The sequence below is a fragment of the Rattus rattus genome, chromosome 4, assembly GCF_011064425.1.
Source record: "Rattus rattus isolate New Zealand chromosome 4, Rrattus_CSIRO_v1, whole genome shotgun sequence".
NCBI lineage: Eukaryota > Metazoa > Chordata > Mammalia > Rodentia > Muridae > Rattus > Rattus rattus.
Window position 1 is genome coordinate 75,496,090 of NC_046157.1, and position 22,901 is coordinate 75,518,990.

At 34.2% G+C, this 22,901-nt stretch overlaps 1 protein-coding gene across 1 annotated transcript in view; it reads left to right on the forward strand.

The window, feature by feature from the left end:
* Positions 1-22,901, forward strand: part of Cadm2 (cell adhesion molecule 2) — a 938,204-nt gene that overhangs the window by 857,428 nt on the left and 57,875 nt on the right. The window lies entirely within an intron of this gene.

Sequence of the window (22,901 nt, forward strand, 5' to 3'; positions counted from 1 at the left end):
CAGACTCCATCATGGATCTCTATGAGAAAGAATTAGCAGCAATGTTTCCCTCATATATTGCACCAAGACAATTTTTTTCTGATCATATTATTTTATTCATTGAACACTTACAAAAAGTGAGCTACAAGTAAATAAAACAAAATGTGGTGATAAATTCAATGGACCTTAAGAATCATGGGAAAAATGTATTGACTTTTCATCTGAGTCAATGTATAAATACTGCTAGAAACAAGGATGAGCCACGCAGTTCTCAATAGAAAAAGGTAACAAAACAATTAAGTCTCTTTGAAAAGATTTAATTTTCTGAAAAAAAAGCTTGTTTTGTTATATTTCCAAGTATTCTTTTGTTATAATATTATAGGGATAAAAAATAATATAATAAATTATAGTTCTCTTATTTTTAAAATTGTCATTGATAAAATCTCTTTCTTAAATTATATTGCTATAGTAAAACAATGGGGACACATAGTTAATAAGACTTTCATAAATAAACACACTAGATATTATAGAGTTCTGTGCTTCATTTTTAATATATTGTGAAGAGTTAAAGAATCAACCTTGAGAGAGGTCCTTACCCTTATTGTAATAATTAGGCCGGAATTAAGTGTGGTGAACTTGTGTAAATGAAATGCCACCTTCATTCCTAGCCAGATATAAGAACTACTGCTTCAGTCACAAAAATTCCTCAGAATTTAAAAGCAGGATCCAAGAATTCATATCTGTACCACATGTGCACAGTCTAGTGTACCTGGTTTATCTTAAGTTTTCTAAGTGCTACTCTCAAATAAGTGAGACTTCTGCCTGCATGTTATATAGCATGACAGGTTGTGCTGACAGAAATGCACCTTAAAACCTTGGAGAATTGAAAGACGAGTGACTGAAGAAATAATATGAAATATATACCCAAATGAAAGTATGTCAGTTGTTTCTTTAAGGCAATTCAAGTGGGGAAAATATCCATGCTATCTTGGTGTTTTCAAGTTGGCAACAGCGTGATTTTGCCAAGAGCCAAGCTCCCTTTAGGTTGTTGGCAGTTGACATATTTCTAATAAATACTTCTCTAAGCACTTTTCAAGAAGTCATTTTTGGCTTTTACTTTTGAACTCCAATTCATCAAAAGCGCCCCATAGATTAATGCTATTCACGCTGCTAGATAAATACTGTGAGGCTCGACAGCAGTTTACCTAGTGTTACTCAAACAGTGAAACCATATTGCCCTGTGTTTAAAGGGGGTTCCAATTGGGTTCATTACAAACTAAAGGGTACTTTTCCCCTTTGCACACTGGGTATAATGTTTCATTAGTCACTGGTTGTATAAATGTAAAAGCTACACTCTTGAGTTAATGGTTTGGCTGTTTCAAAACCCTACTAGATGATGAAATTTGAGTGGCATTTTGATCTATAATGAGTGCTGCATGCAATCACTTGTGATAACTTTACCCTTTCATATTTTACACTGAGGTTGATTTTTACATCAGTTGTGATGAATTAACAGAGCTCTTATACAGACGGTGTTTAGTGACTCAGGACGCATGTCTGAACATGTCTACCACAGTTGCCTGCCTCTATTGATTCCTAAATTGATGGAGGTTGGAATATGTTCCTGTAAAAATATCACAACACAGATGCTAGGCTTTGGTTAGATAGTATTTCTCGAATGCCAATAGGAGTGAGTGTTGAAGTTTTATGTTATTTAGTTGTCATATCCACCCTGTAGTTTTGGGTTATGTGCACAGAAGGTTTTCTTTGTTTCTTCTATGCCATTACATTTTGAAAATTTCAAACTTAAGAATGCAGGTGGCAGCTTAAGTTGCTGGTTTAAAACTTTCCTTCAATGAGAGTTATACTGAAAGTCAGTATATAAGGACCTGTATGAGGAAAAACTATGCATATGAAGCCTCTGCTATGCCTTAAATACACTAAGGGATGCAGGAGTAATTTTCAATAATAAATTAAGTAATGAAAAAATTATCCTATTAGCTTAATAGACAGCTGTTTATCCTAGTCAATGTCTGTGAGAACCATAATTCCTTACATTTTACTTCTTGAGACACACAGGGTAGAAGGAGAAAACTTATGCCCAGTAGTTATGTCCTCTCTCTACACCTGGGCACTTAGCATTGCTTGTACCTCAATAAGTAAATAAAAACAACAGAATTTTTGAAGTCTATATTCTGTTTTTAAAAATCACAATCACATAAGATAGAAAGGTTTTGAGATACAATATGTATGGAAAGTGAGAAATAAATCCATACATCCCAAATCTCAATTTATTCCTTCTCAGATTTCTCCACGTATTTTATTTCATAAACTCATGTTAGAAAGATTTATAACACACACATATGATGACAATGAACAGTACACCAAAATGCACAAAACACACATACGCACACATAGACAGATACCTGTATATGTGTTTGGGGGGGGGAGAGAGAGAGAGAGAGAGAGAGAGAGAGAGGAGAGAGAGAGAGAGAGAGAGAGAGAACAGGAAAAGTAAACTTATTAAATAATCATATAGGAATGTCTTGGCTCCAGATTTTACATTCGTAAAGAAGAAGAAATAGTGCAAGATAGACAGATCAAATGGCCAGCTGTTTTTTTTTTCCTACCAGAAGCTGCAATATTTGAACAGGTACACATATCAAGCAAACACTTTGGGCATCAGTGTCAAAGCTGCAATGGAGAAATGGTAATAGCTTGGAGCTTGTGTGGTAATGGAGACACAATTCCTCTTACTTATTCACATTTACCCTTCGTTTCACCAAAACAGTATTTACATATAAGTTAAGTTCTTTTAACATTTTTCCAATTCATTCTACTGTGTTCTTATTTTTTTTCTACAATTCATATTTTAAAGATTAAATCATTCCTTTATCTTAACTTACACTGTTATCTTTTAACTTACTTTTGAATGAAATTACACACTATATACTCATCATGTTTTTAACTTTATGCATAAATGTATTCTTTTCTAGGAATTTTAATTTTTATAACCATGTAAAACAAGCAAAATTATCTACAACATTTATTTTGGTACCACAGATTAAAATAGAATTGCAACTTGCTTCTATTTTTATTCTTCCAATCAAGGGAGAATGGATGAGTTGCTGATTTAATAGCCCTAAAATACTACTGTGCGTTTTAAGTTCATTTGTATTTGTAGGTGTTTATTGATAAAGATGGTATTGCCATTGTTTGCAAGACAATTACTTCAGTAATAACAAATCTAAATGTGTGTAACATGTGATCTGTCACACTTTATTGCTTGTTGAAAGAGCCATTATAAAAAGTATATTTTACAAACTTAACAGTAAGAGAGTATTTCTACTGTAAATGTCTGTATGCGTTAGTCTAATGAAGGGCTTCAAGCTATTCAATGTTCCTTTCCAGTTTTAAGAATCAGCTACAACTGCTATTTTCCCTCATATTTATTGTTAATAATAAATATCAAAAATGTTCCAAGACCAAGTATAGAGAAATTATAGAACATCATGACAAAGGAAACTTCTAAGCTTTGTGGCCCAATATCCCCCTTCAAACTGTAGGGAAAGTAGCTCTTCTCCACTTGGATGCCGGACACCCAAAGCAGAGGACTTGCTCACTACTGTAGAAAAGCACATTAAAACATGGAAAATAAACTTACTCTCACTGCAAGACACATTTCCAGTGTTTCACTGCTTTCAAATATATTCCTAATATACAAAAAATAATCACAAACTTTAAGTTTTTTATTACTTGATGATAAATTTAACAAAATAATGCATGTATAATTGAGTGATGTAATTGATTTCCAAACAGATTGATCGTCATAATTTTATATCTTAAAATCCCTATTAAATTCTTGTCATAGATCTGAAATATACTACTATCATATGCACATACCTACTGTGGGAGGATAAATTTTACATTTCATAGCAGGAATAGCCATGATTAGTAAGTAAAAGAGTAGTCAGCACAATAAAATGAAAAGGGTATTTCTGGTCATCACAGTAACTAGGCTGAAGGTTTAGAGTCTTTTTTGACCTATGGTTAAAATTATTATAAAGGAAATATTTAGAGGCATTGGAAGATTATATGTTTACTTATTACTTGCCCAGTTGTCGGGTAAGAGGATTCTTATAGATCACAATGGCAGCTAGAGAGCGAATTTTGTGTAGATTAGGAAAGAGAAGACCGGGTCATGAACAGATGTATAGTGTAGCAATCATTAAAGAGCTGTTCAACTAAAATCTGTCCTGTCATATAGAGACAGACCTAGACAGCTGGTAAATTAATTATGTGTGCTAATAATGAGTATTTTTCCTGGAAAATCATTCTTTAGAAACATAAATGGAAAGCGCGGGTCATAGACTTAAAAGGACAGAGCAGACATCCCTATGCAACAACAAACACTAGTAATGGAAAGCTCAGAGTTGCTGTCTCAGCAACGCTGTGTGAGACCCTCCCACACAGTCACTGGTGGGATGGCCTTTTAACACATCACCTCTAGACATGAAACAGTGGAGCAATCCCTGTAGGAAATGCATGCCTCTGACTGTTTGAATGTGCTGCAGAGACAAGCGGAGACGAAGGCACTGTCTTTTATAACTCGTTTACAAGTATGTGCGTGTGTATGTGTGAGTACTGCTGTGTGAGTTTTGGGTAGAACACTGAATACACTTGAACCGAATTCCATCTTTGTAAGATGAAAATGCAGTGGGTAAATTGACTTTTTTTTTCAGCTGTCATGGGACAAAAATCCATGCATCTATTTCCCACAAATATAAATGTTCCTCCAGATCTAGATGGATGAGGGGCTGAATATCAAAGGACAAAGACTTTTATTTAGAATCTGTAGTTCAATTTTTTTAACATCAGTAATATATTTGCTCAACTTCTCTAAAACCTTTCTCTAATACAGCAAGCACAGTGATGAAATAAATGCCACTAAAGTCTTCTTAGTTGCCTTACATGCAAAACTAGTTTGGCTCCAGTTTTCCCTCTGTATATAGAGTTCTTTTACCAAAAAAAAACATGGTCCTGAGTTGTTTGATAACTCAAGCCTTACGTCATGGCCCTTGAAGGAGAGTTTTGGGTCTGCTTTTCAGAAACTATAGATTTTTACATAAAATATACTTATGGCATCTTGTATTGTAGATGCCACAAATAATGTATTATATACTGTTTTAGAATCTAAAATAGCCTTGGCCTCATTTCTACTCTTCTACCACCAGCATCCTGTGAATGCTACTTACAAGGGAGGCTCCCAGCATGTTTTTGCCTTTGCACTGACCTCTCGGGACTAGGCATTGAAACACTTTCAATGGGCAGCCTAAAATCATGTGTGTAATGTAAGGCATTCACTAATATTATTTGTGTTCAGAAAACTGGAGTTCAGTTTAGTTATAGATTTTCAAGCGTTTTTGGAAAACTCAGTTACTCTTAAATTTAAAAACAGTTGACAAATAAGTAATATGCTACTTGTAGTGTGGTGACTAAATTGGTAACCTTTTCAAACCAATTTCTATACAATATATTTGTGTGTGTATGAGAGAGAGAGAAATGGTCACTTCACCAATGTAATTCTACTTCTAATTATGAAGTATACGACTGCTGGAAGCTACCCCAGCAGTCAAGAGGCATGGGTTAATGCTTAGACTCATAGATATATAGATGATAAATAGATAGATAGATAATAAATAGATGATAGATAGATGGTTGGGTGGATGAATAGATAGATAGATAGATAGATAGATAGATAGATAGATAGATAGATAGATGATGCAAGATAGACAAATAGATGATACATTATTGATAAGTAGAGAGATAGATTATAGATACATAGGCAAATAGAGTAAACAAATAGATGAATAAATAAATAATTATAAAAGGATAAATGGGTATGATGTCATCTACCTGTGATCCAAGTACCCAGGAAGTAAAGGCAGCACATTAGAAGTTCATGATCATCTTCAGCTACTTGCAAATTCCAGGTCAGTCTGAACTATGTAATTTCTTGTCTTAAAAAGACAAAAACAAAACAACAACAAAGCATCCAAATCAAAACTGTAGATTTCTAATCAATGAAAGAAACATCTCTAGAGAAGTCATTGTCAGAAATCCATTACTGTGTTGGCAAATGAAAGGGGAGCAGTGAAAGTCATTAAAGAGAGGTTCGAACTCCAGGCTTGTTAAAGTGATACATGGATGTCTTCGTAAGAACAGCGATTTTCCTATCCTAAAAGTACAGATCGATGTTAGCATTTTATAACATCAAGTCTTTTCAAGTGCCCGAACCACTTTTTTAAGGTTACAGATTGGTATGATTTGTAGTATAGGCTACCATATGAATTTACTTCATTTCACTTCAAAAGCAGTCTTATATCTTTAGGAATGTTGCCTCTTAAAATCACATGCACAAAGGTTAGATGGATAGTTGTCAGAATGCCTTTCTTTCACGCCAGTTTGACTTATCAAAATCATGAATCAGCTTTAGAAGGAATTATTTACATTACCACACCAAATTCTCCACACTGTTAATAAAATAAATACACGTGGCTAAATTAAATAACGTGCAAAGCACCTCTTGATCCCTTTATCTTAGAGTCCACATCCAAAACAATTTCTGCTTGCTCAATATTTTTCACACTTCCTCCTTGTGTCTGCTACTTCATTTTTCTTTTAAAAATGGCAGTAACGTACCTCCCATCCAATCACGTTACTTGCTTTGGGTAAAATACTTCCAAGCAAGGACTGAATGTGGAGCTAAATGATGCAGGAACATCCCTGCAGAAGGCATGTTACATCCTGCCTTAAGTTTCACTTTACTATGTCAGTTTAGAAAGTAATAAATGTGTTTGAAAGGGAAAAATACATATCTCCATCCTTCACATAAGACATCGATTTTATTCATAAACTTTCCTTGTAATTTTACACAGAACTTTTGGCTAACACATACCGTTCAAAATGGCAGGAGTGGGTGGGAAGCCACAGCCTTGGGGCTGCTCCTGTCACAGGGGCAAACCAAAGGAACCCGTGCCTCTGGCTGGGCGGGGTTTCGTGCTTGTCTGCTTCCTGTTGGGGTCCCAGTTACTCCGGGAGTGTTGGGGCAGATGTTGTGGCCTCAACTGTGATCGTGGGTGTGTCAGATTTCCTGGGAGTCGAGCTTCCTCTATGATCCTGTGACCACACAGTTTAAAATCGCAGCACTTTTCAATTTTGAGAGGCAAGAATTTTTGTTGTTCTTGTTATCTTTGTATGAGGATTCTACTCAACAGGAAGATACTAGGAAGACGTTAAGAGGTTTAGAGAGGGGTCCCTTTTAGGGAACAGATGGGTTTACTGTAATTCTCTTGTGGAGGGGTGTCACAATTGAGGTCCTGTCAGCCTGGTGTCTACCAATTAAGTGAGTGGCCTGGACTTGTCATCCCTTTATGGCAAGTAGGACTTAAATAGGCTGCCACATATGACTGAGAATAATGTAGGCAGATTAATGCCCTTCTTTACACAAAACTAAAACCAGTAAACATGCCTCCCCATAGTTCTCCCGATAGCTGCAGAATGAGCAACATAACAAATACTAAGGATTGGGTATTGTTTTGTAAGTCAAAGAGATATGAACTCTTCCTAATACAATAACTCTTACCTTCTGTTCTCTTCAACATCCTATGCCTTTGTGTGCACATCTGGCAATAGCTCTTAAAGTGAACTGATTACCCCTCGAGAATGGGATGTTGGGTACCATCAAGCTCAAAGTACATAGATGTGTAGAGCTCAGACTAAATGATGGCGGCTTCTCTCCCTCTTTGGTCAATGGAGAAAAACAAGCCAACTCTTCTAAGCTCTTTAGCCTTAATTTTGTTTCCAATATCCACCCTGAATGCCATTTTCAAAAAGGGAAAGTGCCAGAAAAGAAAACGAGTTGACAAGTTAGAAATTACACACTACATTTATAGACAGCACAAATACCTTTAACCTGAAAAACCCCTTATTAGAAAAAAAAAGTGTTGCACCACACACACGGCAGCTTGTTGTATGCTGTGCCTGCTGGGAGTGGGCACAGGGCCATATAGGATCTGCTGTGCTCTAATTAACCCCCTTAACAAGATCAGATTCCCATGTTTTCTAATTCCTTCATTAACATTTGAAGGAAGGGACACTTTCCCACTATTTTGATTGGCACTTATAATTTAGGATTCTAACAATTCTAAAACGCTGACGCCAGCATTCAGAGCCGAAGCTTCTTCAGAATGCTGTAGTTTGATGTCATGGACTCGTCTTTCATTCCTTAGAGGGAATTTCCACCGCATTTTCTGCAAGCCGTGCAACTTTGTACCTAGTGTGTTTAAATATTGGTTACATAGTTATGGCCTTAGAAGCGATATATTGCTTACATACCAACATTTTATTAGCATCCGTAAAACTAATATAACTAAGAAGGAGCACCAAAAGCACACCATTAAGTAAATTATCTGTTGTATTAAAATTTTCATTTCATTAAAAAATAATGCAGTGAATGATAAATGCCCGGTGAACACTGTATGTTCCTCAGCCTTGCAATCGGGTTGAGTTATTGTTCTGGGGCACAGAGGTGGCAGTGGGGGGTGGGGCGACTGTATTTGTGAATAAAGAAGACATGATATTGTGCAAGGCCAAGGGGGTTGTTTGTGATGTGAGTTGGAGAACAAAACAGGTGGTAATAGATAGTAAAGAGATACAGAGTTCCTGAAAAGCTTTTGCTGATACAGAGAAAGAAACATGAACTAGTTTCAGAATGGGAGGATGCTTCTCAGATGCGAGCCCAGAAAGGGACTTGACGGACATGAAAGAGACGATGCTGAGAAGCCCACTGAGATGACGAGAAGATGACAGCACGGAGAGTACAAATAGTTGTTGGATCTGGAGTTTGAAGAAAGCACCTGAGGCAGGAGCAGATGTCCCTTTGTGTGTCCAACTCAGAGCTCTTTCTGATCTAAAACGGGCATAATGGGCAATGAAGTAAAGACACCGAGCATGTAGGCGCTGAGGCCCTCCAGTCCTTGATGGAGGGCATCCACACTCTGGCGGCCTCAGAACCATGGGGACGTGGTGTGGAGTCCTGAGCACAGTTAATGGAGCTAAGAAGGAGTGGTAATAGGCTGATGTATTTATTATAAAACAAGCCCTTCCACACAGAACTTCTTTAGTTCAAACTGTTTTATGCCTGAGCTGACATGGTTCTTCATATGAATAGGTTGTAATGAATATTACGAATTAGCATGCATTTGTTTGTAAGTCGGCATTGGCCTCACAGATCACACTTGGAACTTACTTCAAGTTCTGCACTAGTGTCTGCACTAGTGTTCAGTAATCAAGGTATAGGGGTTTGTCTGGCATGCTTAAAATATCCTATTTTATATATTTATATGATTATTTTAAATTCCTCGCAATGCATAGATTAGATGCACACAAACTCATAAACCAAATTTTGTGACTTAAATAAATCTTTTTTCTCAGTGCCCTATCAATGAAAATGCCACAATTTTCCTTATAGGGAAACCTGTGTTCACTGTATAATATGTGTGTAGAATTATAGAGACCCTTACTTGATTATTTAAAATTTAAATAATTATGTACACAGCATACATCACAGTACATTGTACAGCACTAGAATATTTGCATACTATTATTCAGTAAGTTGGGTTTGCATTTTTAAATTTTAATGATTCCTGGAATTCAATGAATTTCTTTAACAACCCATGTAAAGTAATGGCATGTAGACTGTTAGCAAAAGAAAGCTCAAGTCAGTCACGTTTGTGGAGAAATTGGTGTTCTATATTTCTCTGTATTATAATCAAAACAGTTTTAGAAATTGCCATCAGCTAATGTCGCATTCAAATAAATTCACTCATAGGTTTGTCTTAATATCTGGTTATTAAGAAAATAACTGAGGTGTCTCTTGTTTGAATTAAAAGATGAGCTTAATAATTTCTGTGAAGTTACCAATTTTCATGATCAGATCTAAACAAAACATAATTACTTTTACTTGGTACAGTTTCCCAAGTAACTTTTTTAAACATTCTAAATATTTTTAAATGTTAATTCTCCATTAATTATGATTTAACTTCTGGAAGAATATGCACTATACACACCTCGTCTCTTTTGTAAATTACTAATGCTGAACTTACTATTATGCTTTGTTCATATGTTTTAGCTACATATTTTGTGTGTACTTATACCACTACACATATGCAAAGCTCAGAAAACAAATTATCAGAGTTCTTTCCTTTTTCCCACTGTGTTTGACCTGGGTATTGAACTTAGGTCCTCAGTGTTGGCATCAGAAACTTTTACATGCTGGTCCATTTGGCTCCATAATTCTTGTTTCACGTGAATATCTCAGCAACTGATTAAGTTAATATATAGTACACTGGGACAATGTTGAGTTAAGCGTTGACACTGTACAAATTGTAGATAAAGCATTATGTGAAAGTTTAGTTGTCATTTTATACTTATACTACTTCTAAGTTATAGTTATATATTATAAATTTGACTGTTGACCGTCACTTCACATGATTGATTATGGGATCCATGTTCCAATATCCTATAAATAATCACGTAATGTTAGTACATTTGTATATATAAATGTGTGTGTGTGTGCGCGTGCATGTGTGCCTCAAGATCTTAAATTAACATATTCAGCATGTAATATTATGCAAGATTCTGAAAAGAAGCATAAGTAACATACAGAAAACAAAGGACTACTTTGTGTTATAGAAGGAATTAAGAAATTAAATTTATACTAATATTTAGTATTATATCATATGTGTATATAATTAACTTGTATATAAAAACGGTATTTTATTCTTTGAAGAAAATAAACAGATAAATAGTAAAAGAGAAATATGGCTGTGTTTTATACCTTGATGCTTTATTGGATTATTTCATAGTATAATGGTATAATAGTTTTAAAAATGTATCTCATTCTAGAAACATCACAAATATGCAGTGTAGACATGGAGGAACTTGAGAGGCAGAGACAGAAAGGGTTTCATAACACCATTCAGGGTAGCCAGGGCTGCACAGTAAAAACTTGTCTTAAAAGTAGAAGGCAGGTGATTCAGAGTTTTATATCTCATATTTCTGGGAGAAAATGTGAACCCATTTTTGTCATCATTCTTTAAAGGTTCAAAATTAATACTTTAAGCAATTATTACTGAGGTGTTTGTTTTCCTTTATCAAGCATTGCTATTCATTTATAAAAGCAAGGCATTTCAAAAGCAATATTGAATTTTATAAAGAGGGGGAAAGAATACTTAGGAACACTTCTCAGAGTCATTGATAATGTCTCATTTTTCGGATCCTAATCAAGCCACCATGCCAGTAGATCCTGAGCTGTTAGTACAGCAACCTCTATTACCAATATGTGTCCTATTAACAAGTCGTCCTTAAGTCACACACACACACACACACACACACAGATATATATATATAATATCAAGTCACTTTTAAATTAGTAAATATTTGTTTCTATAATGTTTTGATTATTATCTTACATATCTGAAAGTATTAAAACATATATTGTGGCTCTAGAAAGTACCCTTCAAAATATTATTTTTGCTGTATGAAGATAAAAAAGGTGTTTTGAAGGAAGTGTTTCATTTTTAATTCTATTATAATTAATCTATCCTATTAGACATGGACATTTTCTAGTTTTCTTTAGTCACATTTTTATACTGAGCAGTAACTGAGAGTTCTTCCTTCTAGAGTGAATTATCAAGTTATACAAGACCAGAATCAAATTAGTTTAAGTTAATATAAAGTTTAAGTTTGTGACAGAAGTTTCACCCAATTTTTGCAATCTTTCTGACATTTCTAACTAATTCCACCTAATCTCATATCATTTATTTTACCTGTTTCTAATTATCTTCTAGTATTTTAGTTTATTTCAACTTTTACTGTTCCACAACAGAGATGAAGTAATTTAAATCCAAAATTACTGACGACTAAAAGACCAGGGCGTAGAGTCATGGACACTAAACATATTTAAAAAGCTACATAGCTCATTGGCTATAAAACATATTAAAGCACAGTGCATGTTAAAAACATGTAATTGTGGTAGAAATATTTCTTCTCAGCACACCTGTTGTACACATCGGTGCCACATGATTCTTGAAGGGAGGGTAGAAGAACATGGCAGGAGACACTTAACACCCAGCAAGTGCTGAGCCTGGCATGCTTTCTCTTCTCTCTGCACATTTCTCAAGGCTTTTATAAGGAGTTTCTTAATTGGATCAATGAGGACTGAAATTACTAATTCATTAAATAGTAGATAATGCTAAAAGATTCTATATTTATAATATTGGACACGTGTAAGAGATTTGATTGCTACATTCTTGAATGCTTTGAAAACATGAATAACTTTAGGCTCCCAAATAATCCAGGATTTCTATTATTGCTGAGATGAGAAATATGAAAACTAATATTTTATTTGGATAACCCAAGCAAATAAATATAAGCCTATTATATTGGGCCAGATTTTACAGTGAAATAATAAAGGTAATTTTGAAAGGTTGCTTTTTTCTAGGAAATGGTTAAGAGAATGTCTTTCTATGTTACTGTTTGTTAAAAAAATAATCTCATAGTCTGTGATAAATTTAATAATATCAGACTCCATAAATAGACTTTTAAAGAAAAAGTATTTTTGTTCTTAAATACTGTTGTACTAGATGTTCATTTTACAGTATTTTTACAAAAATAAATTTGAGATCATTCTAATAAAAATATATTATTTTATATTTTATGTAGGCATAAAAAGTTAACCTATATTTTATCCAGTATGTTTCCATTTATTTCTATTTCGTGTAATTTTTTAAAAATATTTATAAGGAGTAAGAATATAGAATAAAAATACTAAATAAGAAGTCTATGGGCATAAATTCACACTTTTTATTCATTCACAATATTCTTTCTAAACCAGTGTCACCTTATGATCATGATAAATTGCTCTCCAGGCAATACCCATTTTCCCTAGTGATTAATGTAACACCATTGAGTTTTCAGGGGTTGTTTTCTTAATTTGACTGGCCAGGAAGCATTTTCCCTGTTGAAAAACAGATGTAAACATCAATATTCAAGATAAGAGAGTGATCTCACGCTGTTTTCAAAGTCTCCAGTGTGGAGAATTCAGCGGGTGGAGTCAGCAGATGGAGTAGAGCTATTTATCAGGGTAAAGTGCTAGAAAAATGTTTGGTGAGGCTCAAAGACTTTAACTGAAAGAATGACAAGCAATCTTTCAACAGCCAAATAATCCGTCAAGAATTGTGAATATTTGATGGTTGCATGACAAACACATGAAACCAAACCCCAGTAAAGTAATTACAGGTAATTGGGGAAGTGTTTCTAATTCCCTTACTGTGTAAATTATATGCCTGTCTGCTGGGAACAAAATTTCTCTCCAAGGATTATCCGGAGGTTTTTCATAACCTGACACTGGAAACACTGCTTGAGGTCTCTTTGCCACTCTGAACGCTTTAGACTTATTTAATGAAATCAAAGGAAATTCGGCCATCGAACACCGCGAAGTGGCTCGTTCTGCTCACCATTTTATCTCTAGATTTGAATCGAATTTTAATTTCTGACAGCTTAACTAATTATGGATTGGAGACTGACTGGTATTTTTTCAAATTCTTATCCAGTAACTTCTCTTTGGTGTCTTGTACTTAAATAAGTCATAAACCTGTCTGAACATCACATCGTGTGCCATGCTAGTTGACTTGATACTTGTTAAAGACCCTAGGTACTGCAAATTTGTTAGAAGGCGTTACCAGCTAATTGGGGTAAGAATTGCAAGATTTTAAACTGTACATTAACATCGTTTGTGAAAACAGGAGGAGCACAATAACAATTATAACAATTGGCTTCCTATGTTTGTTTGTTTCTAAAGATTTCACTCATCCTATTTCCTATCATTTCCCTGAAAGGAAATACAGAGGCATTTAACATGCATATACATACTCATCGTTAACACTTCTTTAATCTTACATGGCGGTATTTGTGTTTCTGTATGTGGTGTTTCGTTGTTTACTTCTTTGACAAAGCATGTCATTTTTATTTTACATATATGTATTTTGCTACTGCATGTGAGTTTTCGAAGGCCTCAAAGAACAAGTGAACTCTTGTCATTTTAAATTTCACTCTAAATGTTGCACGCGATTTACTTATTCTCAAACATAGCTCCCGGATTACTCTGTTTTTTGGGGGAGCATAAAAGAGAAGTGAAAGAAAAATGACGGAATGTGTGTGTTGCAGTTGTTGTGTTCCTGTTATTCTGTTTCACCTTTAAAAGATTATGCCTAAATAAGATGTGTGTATTTATAATTTGAATCATTTGTGTTTCTCTTTTGTTTGCATGATATGATTTTATTTTATATTTTGTTTCTTTCCACTCACCAGATGTTCCCAACACTTTGCTTCCCACTACTATCATCCCCTCCCTTACCACTGCACCAGTAACAACCACTGTAGCCATAACAACCAGCCCAAGCACATCTGCATCAAGCAGCAGCAGAAGAGGTACGGTATGCTTCCTTGTTATAGCCTCCGAAGCCCAGTAAGTGGAGCTGTGTAGAGGATATTGTGTACAATGGAATAATGAGGTCCAATTTACATAGCTATCTTATCTTAATAGTGGGATGTGATTAGGTCAACGAGATTAGTATGAAGATTACTAAAGCAGACTATGAGTCAAGTGGTTTGTTTTATTTTTAGGGTCACATATAGCTAGTATCCAAATGCTGCATGATGTCGTCTAATAATATATGCATCTCCACTACACTGAGCAAACTTGAGACGTGAAGCTAGGACACGGATTCTGACTTGTCTTGAAATATAAAGACATAGCATGCTCAATGATGTGGAGATAGCATTTGGCTGTAAACGGTCTACTTTAATATCATGGACTTGATACTCCTCTACAAATTGAAGTTTTCACAGTGTTGAATTTTTCTAAAATGAACAGTCATGTGTGATTCACCACTAAGAACTCTCAAGTAAATACTCAAAATGAATTTTACCGTAAATTGATTCCACTGACAGGATATTCTAGAAAGGACTGTTATAGAGATTTCTGACCTAATAGAAATTTATATTTTGGCTTAAATACTCTGTAATTAGTATTCAAATAAGCACTTTATTTCAACCCAAAAACAGCAACATTACATAAAGGAGCTGAGGTAGCAACACAACGAAAATTTATTATTATTATTATTATTATTATTATTATTATTATTATTATTATTATTGAAATTATAGAAATTATAGAAAAATATGCCTTAAATTTAATATATCCACAACAAAGTGAAGTGCAGAGAAAGCTTCTTTTTAACCCTCCCTCTCCTTACTTATATGCATTTTGTGTCATAAAGCTATACTAACTTATTAAGTGTAACAATTTAACTAGATGTTCATGGAGATTGTATATTCCCACAATTATAAAAAGAATGGTCTATTTCTATCTTTTTAATACCTGGCCTGTCGTGGTTTTCTGGTATAGTATATGTTTCTCCTTGAAAATTTGTTGTTAATATGAAAATGGGTTATAGTCTTACACAACAGTTTCAAAAACCTGTTTTTCTCTTGTTGCAGAAAAAAAATGTCTGATCAGTGTGATTAAGAGTCATATTCAGGGATATCATAACATGCCAGTTTATGGCAGCAAAGTAATTTGATGTCAGATGCAATGAGTTTCTTAAAACTATCTTGATTATTTGTCTCTAATGAATGAATTTATTTTCAGTGGTATCTGTTAATTTATGGAAGCAGGATTTAAGTGTTTTCCTATAGATGCTTGTATTATGAGCGAGGGGGAAAAGCCAGAAAACTATGGGACAAAGTATAATTTTATTTAAGGCAAAAAATAGGAGAAATCTAAAATTCTCCTTTTCTTTATTCCAAATATCTTTTCAGTAATATTACAAAGTGTAATTTATATATTTATATTATCTTTATTTATAAAAGTATATATGTGTATATTATGATACTAAAGCGAGAGAACTAATCTTATTTTCTCACAAGCATACAGTTAAACATTAAAAGATATGCATATGTGGTCATGTTGGTGAGGCTTCGCGGGCTTAGCAACATGGTCACCCAAATGTGAACAAGGATGATGATAATGGGCATGGCATACTACATGGGAAAAAGCCCATCATGCCTCAACCTCTCACTAAGAATTTCAGGTAAATGAGGGATGTGGGAGTGGCGAGCTGGCCTCCCCAGGGAAGAGTACTACAATCAATCATCCGTGAAACCATACATACAAGCGACATTACATTTACTGAGTAGGTTATACATGGGGACATATGTGCATACAAAGTCATATAGCAGTTGATGAAAAAGGAGGCCAAAAATTTGAAGACAAGCAAAGTACAAGGTACATGTGAGAGTTTGGAAGAAGAAAACAGAAGGGAGAAATGTTACATAAACACGATCTCAAAAGTAAGAAAATTGAAACGATATTCATCCACACACGTAAAATACCCTTCTTTTATTTTCCTATTTAAACATAGAAATAAACATTTAGAATGCAGAAAGATGTAAAGAAACAGAATATGTGCTTGATTGTGCCATATTTTTATGTGGCATTAAAACACACACACACACACACACACACACACACACACACAGACACATATGCAGAAGGACGTGAATGGTAACTTAATCCCCATTTTTTCTTTTTACTCTCCAACTAACATCAGAAGATTAGAGAAATAACAAAGGTCACCTACAACACTAATACATTCAAGTCCATATTTGGGGGAGAAATAAATAATTCAGTATATAATCAATGCTGTGAATGTTTTACTCTGTAAGTTTTGTGATACGGAGTTCTTGTACACTGACAATCAGCTTTGATGGATTTTTATGCACATATGTTTGTGGGTGATTTATTATTCAAATTTTATTATTCAAATTTTATGAAATGTCTCAATATTGCAATTAACAGGATTGACAATAAAACTATATCGTCTAAGAAAAACTGAGAACCAAAGGGAAAGAGTAAGGTCCTTCTGCAAAATTTCCTCTTATTTATCATTTCATTCCTTTCACTGAATGTAATATGAAATAAACTGAATGCATATCATTTTATGAGGATTAAACAGAATTTCTTGAAATCTCATAAATTGTAGCATTTATCTTTATATGTATAAGAAGTTTTAACAAGTTAATCATGGCTAATATCTACACTATTATATCCAAGATATGATATACATGAAATTATAAATAAATTTAAAGGACTATAACTGTATTCAAATGAAATATACCAAAACCGTCTCCAAGTCATCTAAGTCACAGCCTTGAGATCTTCTTTATCTCTTGTTGTGGCAAATGCATTACCTATGAGAAAAAGATTGGAAGCCATTTTTTTAAGATTTATTTATGTTATGTATGTGAATAAATTCTGTCACTGTCTTCAGACACAAGAGAAGAGGGCATCAGGATCCCACTACAGATGGTTGTGAGCCACCATGTGGTTGCTGGAAATTGAACTCAAGACCCTGGAAGATCAGACAGTGCTCTTAACCTCTGAGCCATCTCTCCAGACCGGAAACCATTTTAATTATACAGAGAAAAGCTTTATTAGATGAATCATATACCAGCAAAAGTGTTATACAATAAAGAAATTAATTCCTTTGAGTACCTGTAGAAAAGACAGGGAATAAAGACTGGAGTTGCTTTGGGGGCTTAGTGGTGGGTCTTTTTTTGAAGAGATTTTGGGATTTGAACAGAGAACCAAACCAATTGTCATCCAAACAAACAGACAAAGACATAGACAGATAGACAGACACAAAACAGAAACACATTTTCCAGGAATGCCTTATGAATTCAGTAACTTAAATTTTTTCAATGAATTAATATTACAAATTCCTTTCAGAAAAATATCAGTAGTGACCTATATTCAGAAAAGAAATTGAAAGTACCCCTCATCCATCTCTCCTGGTTATATTTGTAAGCAGAGAAAAAGAAATAATATATAGAAACAATCAGAATGGCAAAGCACCATTCACATTATTTGGCTCAGATGTGAAGACACATTGGATTCTATTCTGGTCCATTAGGAGCCTTTCTTGGCTTGAGTGTGACTACTGCATTAGTTTACACAAGTTTTGTGTTAGTAAAATGTATTCAAATCACAAGTTTGTTTTCCTTCTAGCTATGGTTGCAGTTCAGATCTTACTTCTGGAAGCAAACTCTTCAACATAACTCTATGACCCTCCAAGGTCCATGATGTCATAGCTCTGGGAAGTTGCCTATGTTTCTGATACCAGGGATAATTTGTGTTTTAATATATTAGAAGTTTCCATAAGATCTCAACAGTGTCACTGCCTGAACATGGAATAGGAATGCTAATGTAGGCAGCAGAATGCCCAAGAGGCATCATATCTACAAAACTAAAGGAAGCTAAGAAATGTGGAGAGCCAGAGAACAGGCTTACCCACACAGAAACACACGGACTAATTATCCAATAACAGTGATATATGCGAGCAGCACTATAGAGACAAAACAAGTTGTTTATATATTCAGGAGTGTATATATATGCAAGAAGGTATTCAACAGCAATTAATAAAAAACAGAGACCATGAATTTGAAAAGAGAGGAAGGATGACTTATGGGAGATTTTGAGGGAGTAAAAGGGGGGGTAATATTTTGTTATAGTCTCAAAATCTAAAAGAAATAATTGTAAAAGTTCTATCACTCAAGAAAAGATGTAGACTTAGGTCAGTTCCATCCACTTAATATGTAACTATAAAGGTAAAGTTTTGAAAAACTGATTCTTTTATTTAAAGAAAAAAAGAAGGCTATGTATACTTATGCAGTATATATTTATTATGATATCTTAAATGAAAATCATAATCAATCCTTCAAATTTGAAACAAAAGTTTTCTTACATATTCATACCTCTTTCTCTGAAGTGTCCTATAAATATAGGGATGACTTACTCAGTATTAAGATGTCTGTGTTCAAACATTCTGTTCAAACAAACACATAGTTGAAAACCTAAAATAGTAATTAAATTATGTATATAATCAATCTAAACATCAGAATTTTAGGTTTCATTCTAGAGAACTTTATAACAAATTTTGTAGTCCATATTTTTAGGTAAAATCTCAACACATGGAAGTTAGAGGCATAACCAGTATGTCTTAGGATTGATGTTTTACCTTTCTCAAGATAATTCCCCTCTAAAGCATAGTTTTTATGGTAAGGGCCTAGTTCTTTTTTTTTTTTTTTTCTTTTTTTTCGGAGCTGGGGACTGAACCATATATATATATATCCCACCATATATATATGTGTGTGTGTGTGTGTGTGTGTGTGTGTGTGTGTGTGTGTGTGTGTGTGTGTGTTTTCAACCTCATAGCTGAAAAAACTTTAGCATGCATCTGAAATTAAGGTAGCATCAGCATGGACAAGTATTTTTTTTCTTTTTAAACCAAAATGCTAAAATTAGTTTTTGGAATTTGAGAATTATTCAAAGGGAAAGAAAACCTTAATTTACTAAATATACTAAATATAGCTGAGTGTATAGAACCATATATGCGAACACATTCTTCAAATATGAGTTTTAAAACATTTTAGCAAATGACTAGTTTTCCTCTCAAAAGACACTAGAACAATCCTAATGAAAGTTCATTTTCACACAATCGCACTGCATCTTTTGAAAATAAAATTTACCTCATCGTTTACTTGTGCAAGCACAGAGAATTTGAGACAGATTATCAAGTTCTACCCATAGTGCTTTACTATAGACCATAAGTCTTCAACCTGGAGGTCACATGCCCTATAGGGGTCAAAAGATTGTCAGAAAGCAAAGATAGTCACATTAAGATTCATGACAGTAGCAAAAATAATTTTATGAAATGACAATGAAAATAAAATCTTCTGGCTTGGGGACAACGTGAGGAAGGACATTAAACAGTCAAGCACTGGAAAGTTTGAGAACTGACATAGACAATTTTAATGACTACCAGTTGTCTAAGATGTATATCCCAAAATGGCATTATTCATCTACATATTCCTTCATTTCAGCTGATTTGAGATTTAAAAAAATGTACAGGTATGATGAACATAAAATGTTATGTGCGCTTGAAACCAGCACCAAACGCATTTACTCAAAACAGGTTTGAATCAATCATTTTAAATGTGCTTTGTGTTATTTCTATATGTGTGCACTATATATGATATGTGGGTGTGCATAGGCTCTGAACCCCGTGCACCTTCAATCATTTCTTTGTTTTCACAAGTATCTGCTTGTTCCTCTATTATATAGATGGCTTTAAATAGAAGAATGTAATGAGATAAACATTCATCAGGATAAGAAAGAAGGAATTTGAGTCATAACAAAGAATGATTGTCTCACAATCATGACTGTTCTGAATCGTCAAGATAAACTCACTCAAATAGAGCATTAAGAATGTCGAGAATATATCATTGTGACACAGTTAAATCTCAAAGTGTGCAAATCAAGAAGTTGTTTATGAGCTTTTATTATGGGTGTTTAGCTATTAAAAGTGTTGCTGGTTTTATGGTAGTAATAAAAAACGATTTGCATGGTGTTGTGAGCTTTTAAAAATTAAGTGCCAATATGTTGGGTTTTATTTTTCTTTACTTGACAAAAATTAAGTAATAATTTCTTATCCAGACAGTCTTCCTGTGTCTAAAAACCTGTTTATGGGGAAAAAAGACAAGTTTGGGTATTTTGTCTACTATAAAAGGTGATGTTGTTCCTTCAGCCTTTGAACTGCCTTTATATTATGAAGTTGTTACATTTGGATGTTTTATAAAGAAAACAAAATCATATGTATATAATATATATACATGTGCAAATATATATTCATGTATATATGTATCTATATTTGTAATTCCTCACTTGGAATGAGCAAGTATACAATGCTTGCATTCTGTTGTTGAAGATACTTTCTTTCATTATGACCACATCACACTGTAACTCCTCTCTGCTTTGTTAGGCTTGCAAGCTGATGGTTAATTGCTGCCTTTGTAGCAGATCTCATATGGAAGAAGGATGCATGTCACTTTTTAAACTAATAATTTCTAAAAAAAAAAAAAAAGAAGAAGAAGAATTTAATTCTGATTCATATGAACTTTTCCTCTGACTAAGTTTTAAAGTTTCAGTCTTTACTGGCTTTTACAAACTATAACAGAGCATATAACACAAGAGTTTACAAATTATGATATAGGAAACTCTGTGTCTATATTTTTTCCAGTACCATTTTATAAGGACATTGAACATATAGGCTATGTCATACTTTCTCAGACTGATCTTATGGGTTGCCTCCTGTAAGTCATTAAATGCTTTAAGACATGTTATTTTAACATTGTCTCCTTATTTGATTTACATAAATATAAACCAATTCTTGTTACAGTAGTTCATATATTTTAAATTAATAGAAATAGTTTTTTTCATTTTTATGTATATCTTAAGCAGTTATATGGTAGTAAATTCTTGATTTAATACAATCTAGTAAGTTACAAGTATTTCTTCCAATACAACCTCTTAAAAACAAAATTTTCCTTAATAGATTTTTCTTAAGTTCAATGTAAGTTCAAATTGTGCATATAAATATAAGAATATATATGCTTATTTGTATAAATATGAAAGTTATGCCACAATTATTTCAGAAAGCACATTGCCTTTAAAGACCCAGTGCTAAAAGGACTTATATGTGAGCCACAGTTTCACATTTGAAATGCATGACTCATATATGAATATATATTTCTAGACCATCTCTGAAATTACTTTTAAAGTCATTAATAGTTATACAGGCTGCATATTTCGTACTAACGGATGAATTAAATTAGGAGCTGTGCCTTTGAAGCTGGAGAGATTGGCAGCAGTGCCCCTGTTGCTTTGGCACTCTGCATGAAGGATAGTTAATAACTGCAATGTAAGCTCCGTGAAACACTGAGTTGATACTAATTACACCAACTTCGGGGAAGAAGATGACCTTGGCTTCGGCTGAAACTTTCAGCCAGGACAACAAATAAATCCAAATGCCACAAAGCATGACTTCTGAAAGGGTCTAATAAAATCTATTAACTTTGGGGAGTTTGTGGAATTGCAATAAGTGCCCAGATAATTGTAGCACTTTAAACTGCTTTTGCTTCGATAATACAGTCGTTTCCTACTGCTCTAGATCTCAAAGACGCTCCTATGCTCTTCCGATATTCATTTAGGTTAGTCTGCGGTCAGAAAATTAAAGGCTTCTTGAGCTAGCCGGTGTGAAGCACCTGTAAGGTGATTGCAGAGTGAGAAAAAATTGGAAATAATGTTTATACAATTTTAGTCTCATCAGTACTTATGTGGAAATTCTGAAAATGCTGATTATGACACAAATAAAAACCTTTAGAAAATGATTAAGTTATTTTAGTAAGTATATGGGGAGAGAGCAGAAGAGAATCTCCAGTAAAAAATAGTTAATAAGGCTTTTTTGGAGAATATAACTTAATTATAGCATTTCTTCCTTTACTTTCTCCCTCCAAACCTTCCCATAAATTACTCAAGGTCACTCCCTTTAAGATACATATATTCTTTTATTATTATTATTCTTTAATATGTTTTTACAATCCAAACTTCATCCCCCTTCTAGTCCTCTCCCTGACTTCTCCCCATCCCATACCTCCTACTCCCCCCATCTTCAAGAGGATGTCCCCACACCTCCACCCTCACCCCCACCAGATGTCGCCACTCTCTGGAGCCTCAGGTCTCTTGAGTGTTAGGTGCATCTTCTCTCACTGAGGCCAGACCAGCCAGTCCTCTGCTATGTATGTGTAGGGGACGTCATCTCAGCTGGTGTATGATGCCTGGTTGGTGGCTCAGTGTCTGAGAGACATCAGGGTCTGGGTTACTTGGAACTGCTGGTCTT